Source organism: Phyllobates terribilis, unplaced genomic scaffold (assembly GCF_046119375.1).
Source record: "Phyllobates terribilis strain yellow unplaced genomic scaffold, ASM4611937v1 Scaffold_1__5_contigs__length_1240528914, whole genome shotgun sequence".
NCBI classification, from domain to species: Eukaryota; Metazoa; Chordata; class Amphibia; order Anura; family Dendrobatidae; genus Phyllobates; species Phyllobates terribilis.
Window position 1 is genome coordinate 897,369,126 of NW_027362761.1, and position 14,530 is coordinate 897,383,655.

Genomic DNA, 14,530 nt, shown 5'->3' on the forward strand with positions numbered 1-14,530 from the left:
ATATCAAGTGCTCCTTTAAGTGGTCTCTCCTCCACATCAACTTCAACATCACAAATACTCCAGTCCTCAAAGGTGTCACCCAAATCGCACTTGCTTCCTCACAGCTCCCAAATCTCCAGCTGCCCGTCTGAGTATGAGGTAGAACAGATGGTTGAGTCTGCAGAGCTGTTTACTCATACTATAGCCTGGGAATCAGAGGTCGACTCCAGCGCTTCTGTGAATCCAGACGAGGAAATGATCTGCACTGATGCCCAGAATCTTTATGAGTCGGATCCAGGACCAGACGCAGAAGGTTCTGACCATAATGTAGACCCTCATTCCCAAACTGTAACTCCTGTTGGTGGAGACAATGAGGAAGACGATGATAAGACTCAAATACCTGATTGGAGCGACAACTTTAGTTTTTTGTCAGGGCAGGAACAGGTTGGCTCTGAGGACGACGGGTGTGATAACGCACAGGGTGATGATGATGAGGTCGGAGATCCCACTTACTGTCAACCCACAGTCAGCCAAGAGATGAGGTCAGCAGAGGAGGTGGAGGAAGATGCTAGTGACGACGAGGTCAGGTTGCGCCTTCCTGGACAGAGACGTAGTACTGGAAGCACGTCAACAACTGCATCCTCAAACACAACTCTGCCTCTCACCACAAGTCGTGGTGGCTCTTCAGGTCGCATGGGTGCTAAGCCTTGCATAGCCTGGGCATTTTTTCAGATCGATAAAGATGACCCAACTCGTGTTATCTGTAACATTTGTCAGCAAAAGCTAAGTAGAGGCCAAAAAATACATAGTTTGAGTACTTCATGCATGAACCGGCACATGGACATGAAGCATAAGTTGCAGTGGGAAGCTCAGTGTGCTACAATGCGGCCTAGCCGGCCGGGCCAATCACCGTCTGCCATATCTTGTGCATCCGCGGCCTCTTCATCCTCTGTGACTGGGGGGACAGCAGTCACACCTGTTTTGGGGCGCAGACCTGCCACCTCTTTACCCGCAACAGCCAGCGTGATTGGCAGGTCATCATTTTCTTTGGAGGTGGTAACACCAGCTGGTGTTGAGCGCTGTCCGACATCGATAGCACCACCTTTGGATCAAGGCAACCTAACATGTCCGCCTGCATCTTCCTCACAGACCGGCAGTTTGCCGGGGACACCCTTATCAACCCCGTCTAAGCACAATAGCCAGCCCTCGGTCCCTCAGATGTGGACAAGTAAAAGACCATTTCCTTCTAGCCATGAGAAAGCTAAGAGGTTGAATTTCACCATCTGCAAGCTCTTGGCTACAGAAATGCTGCCTTTCCGCCTGGTGGACACAGAGGATTTTCGAGACCTTATGTCCGTCGCAGTGCCCCAGTACCAGATGCCCAGTCGGCACTACTTCTCAAAGAAAGGTGTGCCTGCGCTCCACCAGCATGTCGCACACAACATCACCGCTTCTTTGAGAAACTCTGTGTGTGACAGGGTGCATTTCACCACAGACACTTGGACGAGTAGGCATGGACAGGGGCGTTACATGTCGCTGACTGGGCACTGGGTAACTATGGTGACAGCAGGACAAGGGGCTGCTGTCCAAGTCTTGCCGTCCCCACGAGTTGTGCGTCAATCCTCTTTATGTCAAAGTTCCTCCACTGCTTCTGCCTCCTCAACCTCCTCTCGGTCTTCCACCTGCACCCAAAGCCTGTCTGGTCATGCCACAAGCTTTCTAACTGCGCAGAAGGGATCCTGCACACCTCCTTACTATGCTGGCAGTAGGGCTCAACGTCATCAGGCGGTTTTTACATTGAAATGTCTGGGAAATGTGAGTCACACAGCTGAGGAGTTGTGGTCAGCTCTGGAGAACCAATTTCATGAATGGTTGTCTCCACTGGACCTGAAACCAGGGAAGGCCGTGTGCGACAATGCTGCAAACCTGGGTGCGGCCCTTCGCCGGGGCAATGTCACACACGTGCCTTGTATGGCTCACGTGTTGAACCTGGTTGTCCAGCAATTTTTAGCCCACTATCCCAGACTAGATGGCCTTCTGCAGAGGGCACGGTCGCTGTGTGCTCACTTCCGCCGTTCGCATCCCGCAGCTCAGCGACTTACATCTCTACAGAAGTCGTTGGGCCTGCCACTTCACCGGCTAAAATGCGATGTGCCTACCCGGTGGAATTCAACTCTGCACATGTTGCAGCGACTGTGGCAGCACCGACAAGCCCTGGTGCAATACGTTCTGACGTATAGCCTGGGCCAACGAGATTCAGAGGTGGGGCAAATCACGCTGGAGGAGTGGTCTCAGATCAGGGACCTATGCACCCTTCTGCACAGTTTTGAAATGGCGACGAAGATGTTTAGTGCTGACGATGCCATTATCAGCATGACTATTCCGGTGATTTACATGCTGGAGCACATGTTAAACAGAATTCGGAGTCAGGTGGTGGCACAAGAGGAGGTGGAGGAAGTAGAGGAGGAGGAGTTGTATGCGGAAGGGCTAACATCTGCAAGGTCCAGACGGTCGGCAGCACCAAGGCGGCAGGCATGTAAGGGTGGGGGAGATGGTTTTACCAGGGCGCATGGTAGCAGCCAAACTAGTGAGGAAGGTGCAGGAGCCCAGGAAGAAGTGGAGGACGAACTGATGGAAGACTCATCAGATGAGGGAGACCTTGATCACATTTCTGTTGTGCGAGGTTGGGGGGAGAGGACAGAGGAAGGAAGCATGATTGTTACCTCGCCACCAACACAACAGGGACTTGGTGCTCCTGGATGCGCAACACACATGAGTGCCTTCTTGCTGCACTACCTGCAACATGACCCTCGAATTGTGAGAATTAGAAATAATCCTGACTACTGGGTTGCCACACTGTTAGATCCCCGGTACAAAAGTAAATTTGCAGAAATTATTCCTGCCATAGAAAGGGATGCACGCATGCAGGAGTATCAGCAGAGACTGTTGCAGAATCTTACATGTGCTTTTCCACAAAATACCAGTGGTGCACGTAGTGAATCTCACAGTTCCAACTTGCCAACCGTGGGACCGTCAAGTGTTCAGCACTCAAACCGTAACAGAACCACAGTATCTGCTGGTAACATCAATTTTGCGGAATCATTTCACCACTTTTTTAGCCCATCCTTTGCAAGGCCACAGGAGACAAGAAGTCTGACACATAGTCAACGCCTAGAGACGATGGTACAGGAGTATCTCCAAGTAAACATTGAAGCCACGACTGTGTCACTGGACCCTTGCTCTTTTTGGGCTTCCAATCTGGATAAATGGCCGGAGCTAGCCACTTACGCCTTGGAGATCTTGTCATGCCCCGCAGCCAGCGTTCTGTCTGAACGTGTGTTCAGCGCTGCTGGTGGTGTGCTGACAGATAAGCGCACGCGGCTCTCCACTGATAATGTAGACAGACTCACGTTCATAAAGATGAACAAATCATGGATCCGAAACGACTTTTCTACCCCTGTGTCATCCTGGGGAGAGTAAAAGCTTGATGATTGGTTAAAATCACCCTACCAACCGTTTTAAGCTTTCAAATTACTAATCATGTTTATCTGTATCTTGACTGGAAAATAATTTGGGCTTTGTAGCAGTGTGCAGCACTGATCCTATTAGGCCATCTATACTAAAGCTTCACCAGATTTAAAATTAAAAATAATTTTTAGCTGCATCTAGCCCGGAAAATAATTTTGGGGCTCCGAGATGCGCAAGGCACATAAGTGCCTTCTTGCTGCACTACCTGCAGCATGACCCTCATATTGTCAGAATTCGAAGTAATCATGACTACTGGGTTGCCACACTCTTAGATCCCCCAAACTTTTCGATCAACCTTTTCATTTTAATAAAGACAAAAAAAATGGTCATTTTTGAAATTATAAGCATTAGCAGGTTGTTAGAAACTGAAATCAAACAGTTTTCAACTCAAAACTTTATTCTAGGTGATGTTACATTTTCACATAGGACCCCTTGTTCGAAAGGAGCTTCTGAACTCTCTCGTCCATTGAATTTGTCAGGTTTTGGATGGTTTCTGCTTCAATTGTTTTGCATGAGGACAGAATACCCTCCCAGAGCTGTTGCTTAGATGTGAACTGCCTCCCGCCATCATAGACACTCCTTTTAATGATGCTCCAAAGGTTCTGAATGGGGTAGAGGTCAGGGGAGCATGGGGGTCACACCATAAGTTTGTCCCCTTTTATGCCCATATCAGCCAGACATGCAGATGTTTTATGTGCAGCATGAGATGGTGCATTATCATGCAGAAAAATGATCTTGCTGTGAAATACACGGTTCTTCTTCTTGAACCATGGCAGGAAGTGCTGTTTGAGAAAATCCACATACATTATGGAGTTCATCTTTAGCGCCTTCAGGGATCCTAAAGGGGCCGACAATCTCTCTCCCCATGATTCCAGCCCAAAACATTACTCCACCTCCTCCTTGTTGGCGCTGTAGCCGTGTTTGCGTGGGGTGTCCATCAACCAGCCATCCTCCACTCCATCCATCTGGACCATCGAGCGCTGCACGGCACTCATCCGTGAACAAAACAGTTTTGAAATCAGTCTTCATGTAATGTTTGGCCCACTGGAGCCGTTTCTGCTTGTGTGAAGTGGATAGAGGAGGTCGACAGGATGGCGCATGCACAGCTGCAAACCTCTGAAGGACCCTGCATCTTGTTGTTCGGGGGACGTTGGAGGCACAAGCAGCTTCAAAAACTTGTCTGCTGCTATGACAAGGCTTTTTTGCCGCTGCTCTTTCAACCTGACGTAATTGCCTGTAGGAAAGAGTCCTCAATTTGCCCTTATCAGCACGCACACGTGTGTACTGTGAATCAGCTACATACTTCTTGATTGCCAGGACACTTCATCCTGATCATCGCACAATGTTGATTGTAGTCATGCCTTGACCTAAACACTCCACAATTTGTTGCTTCTCAGCAGCCGACACATCCTTTTTCTTTCCCATTTTGGCAGAAAATGTAGGCTGCTTAATAATGTGAGAGAGCCTTCTTAAGTAGTCTTGCCTTTCATTGGACACACCTGCCAAACTAATTAGCACAGGTGTCTGCAATTGCTTACAGTGATATAAAGAGCCCTGACACACATCACCATCAATGAGTTTAACTGACAAACAAACAAATTCTTCCCTTATCACTCCTAAACACTTTTTGTATAATAATTTGGAACGCAGTGTACATGTGCTTTTCCACAAAACACCAGTGGTTCACGTAGTGAATCTTACAGTTCTAACTTGCCAACCGTGGTCTGTATGGAGTTGTTCAATAAAGGGCCCAAAATTAAGATAACATAGATGGGAGAGGTCTCTATGAATAGGAATTCCTAAGTATTTGATACCCTGTGAGGGCCAGGCAAAGGGAAAGTTGGACTGGATGGAATCCTATATGGATTTGGGGAGGGAGACATCGAGGGCCTCAGACTTCGCTGCATTGATTTTAAAATTTTACCATGTAACAAAGTGATCTATTTCAGCCATAACAGCATGGATGGATATATGTGATTGAGTGATATATACTAGGACATCATCAGCAAATAGAGAGCACTTGTACTCGGTGCCTCCCACCTCAATCCACCTAATATTGGGGTTATGGCGAATTGATGAGAGCAGGTGCTCCATCACTAGGATGTATAAGAGAGGGGACAGAGGACATCACTGCCTTGTCCCATTGGTGATTGTGAAAGGTGATGAAAATGTTCTGACGCACCCCCTGGGCCTTGGGACACCCGGAGCCGGACCCTTTTTGGTGGATGCTGGTGGTTGTAGTCTTCGTGGCGGCGACCCAGTTCCGTGGCTCAGGGCGGTCAAACCAGTGGCGGAACTATTTATGTGGTTTTCATGTTTAAATGTCCGACTACGCCACCCGTGGATTGCGGTCAGAGTGAACCGCCGCTACAGGGCAGACCACTGAGGCTGGTGTTGTGGGTGCAGCAGAGCGTAGCATAACTCCCCACGGGAGGAGTATAGCCTCAGGGCAGTGTATGCGGAGGATGAGGGTGATGGTGCAGGGCAGCAGCAGTAACGACACGGAGTCAGTGATGCAGTTCAGGGCCTTTACTCACAGTTCTTATTATCCAGACCACGTCTGCAGGTAACGGCTGCCCACGTCGTACTGTGCTCACCAGGTGAGGGGCTCAGACAACTCCCAGATAACTTTGGAGCACTTCACAGGACCCCCTTTGTGTGTCCTTTGTCTGGCCTTTCTTACCAACACTTCTGTCCGGCTGCCTCGGGCCTCCTCTTGGTAAACTTGGCGCCAGTTTCCCTGACCCTATGTGGTGCCTTCCTAGCGGGTGTAGCGAGGGGCTGCGCCACATAAAATGTCAGAGCATCCGGTTTCTAGCTGAGGGTCGTTTCCTGCCTCCACTAGTTCGGGGACCGGTCTCCCCCTTTGGCCTGACCCCTCCACGCAGGTGGATTCGGGCGTGCGGTGGCGACTCGCCCGTCCGCACCCCTGGGATCCCTTCATTCCTCGTTCCTGGAGCCTTCTCCGCTCCTCTTCCTTCCTTCTCCCTCTTCCAGGCCTGGGCCTCTGTTACTAGGCCCGCCTCCGGAGCAGAGCTCATGCAGAGCCCCTGCTCCCTGCCACTTCTGCTCAGACTTCTCTGCACTGAACTAAGATGGTGCCCACCTTTTATACTCCCTTCTCAATGCACCCAGGAACTGCTTCCTCCCTGCTCCTGCACTACAGGGTTCCCCTTCCTCAGTGTTCCCTCCCCCCACTCCAGCCAGGGACAGGGACTGTCGTGCCCATCTCAGGGGCATATTGGTCGCCCTGCCCCACGGCAATGTGGTGTAATGCATGCAGGTGTCGGGTCCTGATCCACACTCCATCCTTACCTGAGAGTGAGATATCACACCTCTGGGTGAGGTGCAATACGTCTTTAGCAACCAAGCCCTCAGGGTGCTACAGTTCCATTTATCTTCAGCCTAGGTGACGTATTGCGATACAGGGCCGTGATTTTGGCTATAAAAGGGTCCCCTAGACCCCTACCCCAAGCTTTTTAAGAGAATCATATATGGCGTGCCAGGAGACTCTATGGAATGCTTTCTCAGCATCCAACGAGAGTATCTAATTACAAATTTTTAACTGCATCTAGCCCAGGAAATACTTTGTGCCTAGTAGCAGTGTCTGCTAGTAAGCGGATTATCCCGGCTGTTAAGCAAGCTGCACCACCTGTAGTTTAGACACTTAATTTTTTCAAAGGAAATGCTTCGGGACCATGGGATACTTAGTGAAGAGCATCAGGAGGCACCCCAAGGCATAGGGGCTGGGACTGGCAGTAGGATGCCTTGCGGTAGACAGCCGAGCTCGATCCTTATAAAAGCTTTTTAACTGCAGCAGCTTTAGTGGACGCTACTGGAGCTGGAATTACCGCGGCTGCTGGCATGAGACTTGCCCTCCAATAGATCCTTGTAAATGGATTTAAAGTGTATTCATTCAAATTAGAGAGACAATTTAAATTAAAAAGCTTAGAGCTGCCTCCACCACAGGGGGGCTCGCTCGACCCACCAGCGGACAGGCACCAGTATTGGGAGAGGGGGGCTGGCCGTCAGGGTTCACCGCGGCTCTGGCACAAACCCGGCGACACGGAGGTGGCACGGGCAGGAGCGGACTGGCCGTGTCGGCTTCTCACTTTTTGGATTTTAGAAGGGCATGACATGCCTATATCTGTGTCTCCCCCTCCTTTTACTCCTCCACCTCTTTTATTTTCGCATGACTATATGTACTTGTCACTTTTCCATGTGTTAGTTATGTCTTCTGAGCAGTTTGTCAGCTTTTGGACACCTTTGAAGGTGTTTTCTATGTGTTTCTATGTGTTTTTGTTTGCCTGCCATTGGTTTTAACGGTGTTCGAAGGTGTTCGACGAACAGTTCGACGAACAGTTCGGCGAACACACGGGTGTTCGACGAACCGAACCGAACTCGAACACTACGGGGGTGGCTCAACACTAATCCTAATCCAGTTGCATCACCTACTTTTATAAATGCTCTCTGTGTAAAGTATACAGTTTTAAGATTTCTTAGCTTAGTTTCTTAGCATATTGACATGTTTTTATATGTTTTTTCAGATATGCATCTTTCTTGCATTAACAAAGCAGATAGTTTTTGCTACATATGAGGAGAAGTCACTTTCACGTAACAAAGGTGAAACTTGACTACCTTGATAAGGAAAGCCTACAACTTGTATTTTGGCTGCAGAATAGGACATCAGGACAAGAGTAGGGCTCCACACGTATGCTGCAATAGATGTGCATCACATCTTACTCAGAGGTTGCATGTGAAGAGGCAATCAATGCCTTTTGCAGTCCCAATATTCTGGAGAGAGTCAACCAATCACACTACCAATTGCTATTTCTGCATGGAGCTCTCCATTAGGAAAGGTGTTTCAAGGAAGAAGGGGACTTTACAGTATTTAAAAATTCCATCTGCAATACGCCCAGTACAACATACAGAAGAACTGCCCGTTCCAAAATCACCAAAAACATTTCCTAGCAGGCGATATTTGGATTTCTTTGTTCCGCAACCATGATTAAGATCTTGCCCAATACCTCTTCATGAAGGGCGAACTTGTGGCATGCAACAACATCAACAGTTAAATGGAATCTCTGAAGATAAGTCCTAATCCAGAGGAATGGAGGCTCTTTATCAATTTGTCCAAAACAAGCCTAAAAGCCATCTTGCTGCATAATGGCTATGCGCTACCTTCAACTCCAGTTGGTTATACAGTCTACATGAAACCAACTTATGAAAACATGAAACAACTGTTGTGGTGCCTGAACTATGACCAACATTTGTGGCTCCTTTGTGGTGACTTAAAGTGGTTGCCCTATTACTTGGTCTCCAGGGTGTATACACTGCTGCTTTTTGGTTACATTGGTAGCATTTGCATTAATGGTAACTAATTTTTTGGGAAACTCAAGGGCAATTAACTATGAAGAATTGATGGAAAATCTCCTCAAAACATATAAGGATCTTGGCTGCAACATTCCCTAAAGATTCATTTCATACATTCGCATCTAGACTTTTTTCCACTAAACTGTGGAGCAGTGAGCGACGAGCATGATGAGAGATTTCACCAAGATATTGCAACTCTGGAGAAAAGATATCAAGGAAAATGGAATCCATCAATGCTTTCTGTCAGGAAGAACACCGGAGAGGTCACTCAGATCCCGCCGCTGCCACCAATTTGTCAGGGGACGCAACTCCGCTGCCTCCAATCATCCGGACAATAACACAATTGACTGACGAGTAATGAACAAGGCTGCGGCTGTTTCCAATACTAGGCCAGTTATTGGGGAACTTTCAGTGAGCGTATGGTATATACACCTCTGATTCCAAATCATGGATTATACAGTACAGACCAAAAGTTTGGACACACCTTCTCATTTAAAGATTTTTCTGTATTTTCATGACTATGAAAATTATACATTCACACTGAAGGCATCAAAACTATGAATTAACACATGTGGAAAAAATATGTTTTATATTCTAGGTTCTTCAAAGTAGCCACCTTTTGCTTTGATGACTGCTTTGCACACATTCTCTTGATGAGATTCAAGAGGTAGTCATCGGAAATGATCTTCCAACAATCTTGAAGGAGTTCCCAGAGATGCTTAGCACTTGTTGGCCCTTTTGCCTTCACTCTGCGGTCCAGCTCACCCCAAACCATCTCGATTGGGTTCAGGTTTGGTGACTGTAGAGGCCAGGTCATCTGGGGTAGCACCCCATCACTCTCCTTCTTGGTCAAATAGCCCGTACACAGCCTGGATGTGTGTTTGGGGTCATTGTCCTGATAAAAAATAAATGATGGTCCAACTAAACGCAAACCGGATGGAATAGCATGCCGCTGCAAGATGCTGTGGTAGCCATGCTGGTTCAGTATGCCTTCAATTTTGAATAAATCCCCAACAGTGTCACCAGCAAAGCACCCCCACACCATCACACCTCCTCCTCCATGCTTCACAGTGGGAACCAGGCATGTAGAGTCCATCCCGTTCACCCTTTCTGCGTCGCACAAAGACATGGTGGTTGGAACCAAAGATCTCAAATTTGGACTCATCAGACCAAAGCACAGCTTTCCACTGGTCTAATGTCCATTCCTTGTGTTCTTTAGCCTAAACAAGTCACTTCTGTTTGTTGCCTGCCCTTAGCAGTGGTTTCCTAGCAGCTATTTTACCATGAAGGCCTGCTGCACAAAGTCTCCTCTTAACAGTTGTTGTAGAGATGTGTCTGCTGCTAGAACTCTGTGTGGCATTGACCTGGTCTCTAATCTGAGCTGCTGTTAACCTGCGATTTCTGAGGCTGGTGACTCGGATAAACTTATCCTCAGAAGCAGAGGTGACTCCTGGTCTTCCTTTCCTGGGGCGGTCCTCATGTGAGCCAGTTTCTTTGTAGCGCTTGATGGTTTTTGCAACTGCACTTGGGGACACTTTCAAAGTTTGCCCAATTTTTCGGACTGACTGACCTTCATTTCTTAAAGTAATGATGGCCACTCGTTTTTCTTTACTTAACTGCTTTTTTCTTGCCATTATACAAATTCTAACAGTCTATTCAGTAGGACTATCAGCTGTGTATCCACCTGACTTCTGCACAACACAACTGATGGTCCCAACCCCATTTATAAGGCAAGAAATCACACTTATTAAACCTGACAGGGCACACCTGTGAAGTGAAGAACATTTCCGGTGACTACCTCTTGAAGCTCATCAAGAGAATGCCAAGAGTCTGCAAAGCAGTCATCAAAGCAAAAGGACTTTGGAGAACCTATAATATAAGACATAATTTCAGTTGTTTCACACTTTTTTGTTAAGTATATAATTCCTCATGTGTTAATTCATAGTTTTGATGCCTTTAGTGCAAATGTACAATTTTCAAAGTCATGAAAATACAGAAAAATCTTTAAATGAGAAGGTGTGTCCAAACTTTTGGTCTGTACTGTATATATATCGATACCCCGTTATGATCACTGACAATGCCACAATATCAAAAGGAACTACTAGCTGCCACTACCAATCGTTTATACAGGACGATTGGACACCCGTTACAGGTAGCAGAAGAAAAAGTTTCTTGAAGTTTCATTTTTTAACATGTTTTAACTTTTTTACAATAAAGACATTCTTTTGTGATATCCTGGTCGGATGTGCCGATGAATTTCCCTTTTCTTCTACTATTTGTATGTGATCACCAGCAGGTGCGGCAGCAACAGGATGAACTTCAGCTTGAACATTGATTTTGTGACCAGCAATATGGTAAGCCTCCAAACCTCCCTCTCCCCCCTCCCTACAACCATCATTACAGATAGCGTATGGCTTCAGGGGTGCAGTTTACAGAGCAAGAGGAATGGAGCTGTTAAATTTTATATACTTAATCCAGAAAGGTAGGCAGTGTTTATAAAAAATATACAAAGATGATACAAAATGGGAACAAAACAATATGGTATATACAATTGCAAAGAATAAAAGGGATAGCAAAATAAAAGTACTACACCTGTGTCATGGAAATGGCTCAGAGCTTAGCTTTGGTGAAGTACTTCTTCAGAAAACTAACAGAATTACAGCAAGCTGTACCTTCCAGGATTGATAAATGATTAAAACCTAATGTCATGGGTGTGTCAGATGTGACAGACTGTCTCCCGGTAGTTGGTTGCAGAAGATCTTTTCATTTGGCATTACAGAGGCCTTCTTAGATCTGTATCACTCTAGGACCCAGCGGCTACCTCCCTCCTGCTAATTAACACTCAGGCCTGGGTGTTTAAATACTTTCTGTTTGCTACAGGGAGGTGCTGTTGATATTCACATGTTCCCTTGTGAAGGCTTGGAGCTATGGCAGTCTGCTTACTTCCTCTCTGGTGCCTTGGAGGACGTTTGGTGTCTCTGAAGTCGGCTTAAGCTAAGTTACTTTCCCCTGTGTTTGTCTCCTTTGTTTTCTTTAGTTGTTAGTGGGGACTGACTAGTGCTCATCCCCCCTTCCCTATCCAGGGCAAAGCTCTAGGGAAATGCATGATTTAGGTTCCTGTGTGGCAATTGGTGAGGAACCTATGTGGGGACGTTAGGGGAGACAGGGTGATATCAGATCAGTCTAGGAGATCTCCACTCCCCCTTTCCCTTGTGTCTGGGCTCCCTTCCCCTGTTCCCTTCGTGTTGCACTTAGTCTTTCCTACACCTTTCCTACACCTATGCATCATGTTCGACCCTTTGCGAAGACACCAAAAATATAACTCCTATAAATATTGGATTGATGCAAACCCCAATATTCATCACTGACCACTGGCTCCAGAGCATCTGAGACAATTCTTTAAACAGAGGAAGCTTATTCATTTAAACCCCTGTACTTCTCCGCCTCTGTGTATATGAATCTTAGACTTAGTGAGTAGCTTAGCTCTCAAAGCAGATCTATGCTGTAATTACCAGTTCACGGCAAGAGATACTACTTCAATGGAGGTTAAAGTGTCAGGTCTCTCTCAGTTCCCCAGTTATAATGAGTTTCTCATTTACCCAGTTATAACTAATCCCATGTGTTCAATGTGAGGGTCCCCTTCCTGGGGAGGTCTTTATGGATTTTACAATTTTTCTCTATGACATTTGCAGAACACTGTTGGACAATTGTAAGAGATGAACTGACGCAGGAGTAGCAATAAAAAGTTGTCACTGAATGTCGACTAAATTTTGCAGTGCAATTTCTGTAACTGTTTATAATTTGCAATGGTATTTTTAGACATGTTTTAGTTATTTGAATTACTGCCAAGTTTCATCTACATAAATATCAGAAAATTAGTATAACAAAATATTCTGCATCTTTATATTTGCAAAAATAATAATGTCTGAAAGTACTGAAAAAAGGAAAAGGAAAACTCTTTGATATCATAGAAAAAAGTGGCAACTAAAAACTTTAACCCCTTTACCCCCGAGGGTGGTTTGCACATTAATGACCAGGCCAATTTTTACAATTCTGACCACTGTCACTTTATGAGGTAATTACTCTGGAACACTTCAACGGATCCCACTGATTCTGAGAATGTTTTTTCATGACATATTGTACTTCATGATAGTGGTAAAATGTCTTTGACATCACTTGCGTTTATTTGTGAAAAAAACAGAAATATGGTGAAAATGTTGAAAATTTTGCAACTTTCAAAATTTGAATTTCCATGCCCTTAAATCAGAAAGATATGTCACACAAAATAGTTAATAAATAAAATTTCCCACAAGTCTACTTTACAACAGCACAACTTTGGAACCCCATTTTTTTTTTGTTAGGGAGCTATAAGGGTTAAAAATTGACCAGCGATTTCTCATTTTTACACCAAATTAACAAAACCATTTTTTTAAGGACCACATCATATTTGAAGTGACTTTGAGGGGCCTTTATAACAGAAAGTACCCAAAAGTGACACCATTCTAAAAACTGTACCCCTCAAGGTGCTCAAAACCACATTCAAGAAGTCTATTAACCCTTCAGGTGTTTCACAGGAAGTTTTGGAATGTGGAAGAAAAAAATTAACATTTATTTTTTTTCACAAAAATGTTACTTTAGACCCCAATTTTTTTACTTTTGCAAGGGTATAATTAAAAAATGAACCACAAAATTTGTTGTGCTATTCCTTCTGAGCACGCTGATACCCCATATGTGGGGGAAAACCACTGTTTGGGCACACGGCAGGGTTCGTAAGGGAAGGAGCGCCATTTGACTTTTTGAATGTAAAATTTGCTTGAATAATTAGCGGACACAATGTTGCGTTTGGAGAGCCCCTGATGTGCCTAAACAGTGGAAACCACACAAGTGACCCCATTTTGGAAACTAGACCCTCCAGTGAACTTATCTAGCTGTGTGGTGAGCACCCTGAACCCACAGGTGCTTCAAAGAAGTTTATAACATTGAGCCGGAAAAAAATAATTTTCACATTTTTCCAGCAAAAATGTTTTTCCGCCCCCAATTTTGTATTTTCATAAGGGTAACAGGAGAAATTGCACCATGAAATTTGTTGTACAATTTCTCCTGAGTAAGCCAATACCCCATATGTGGGGGAAAACCACTGTTTGGGCACACGGCAGTGTTCGGAAAGGAAGGAGCGCTATTTGACTTTTTGAATGTAAAATTTGCTTGAATAATTAGCAGACGCCATGTTGAGTTTGGGGAGTTCCTGATGTGCCTAAACAGTGGAAACCCCACAAGTGACCCTAATTTGGAAGCTAGATCCCCCAGGGAACTATTTAGATGTGTGGTGAGCACCCTGAACTGCCAGGTGCTTCACAGAAGTTTATAACATTGAGCCGTAAAAATAAAATGTTCACATTTTTCCAACAAAAATGTTTTTCAGCCTCCAATTTTGCATTTTCATAAGGGTAACAGGAGAAATTGCACCATGCAATTTGTTGTGCAATTTCTCATGAGCAAGCCAATACCCCATATGCGGGGGGAAACCACTGTTTGGGCGCACGGCTGGGTTCGGAAGGGAAGGAGCACCATTTGACTTTTTGAATGTAAAATTTGCTTGAATAATTAGCGGACGCTATGTTGCGTTTGGGGAGTCCCTGATGTGCCTAAA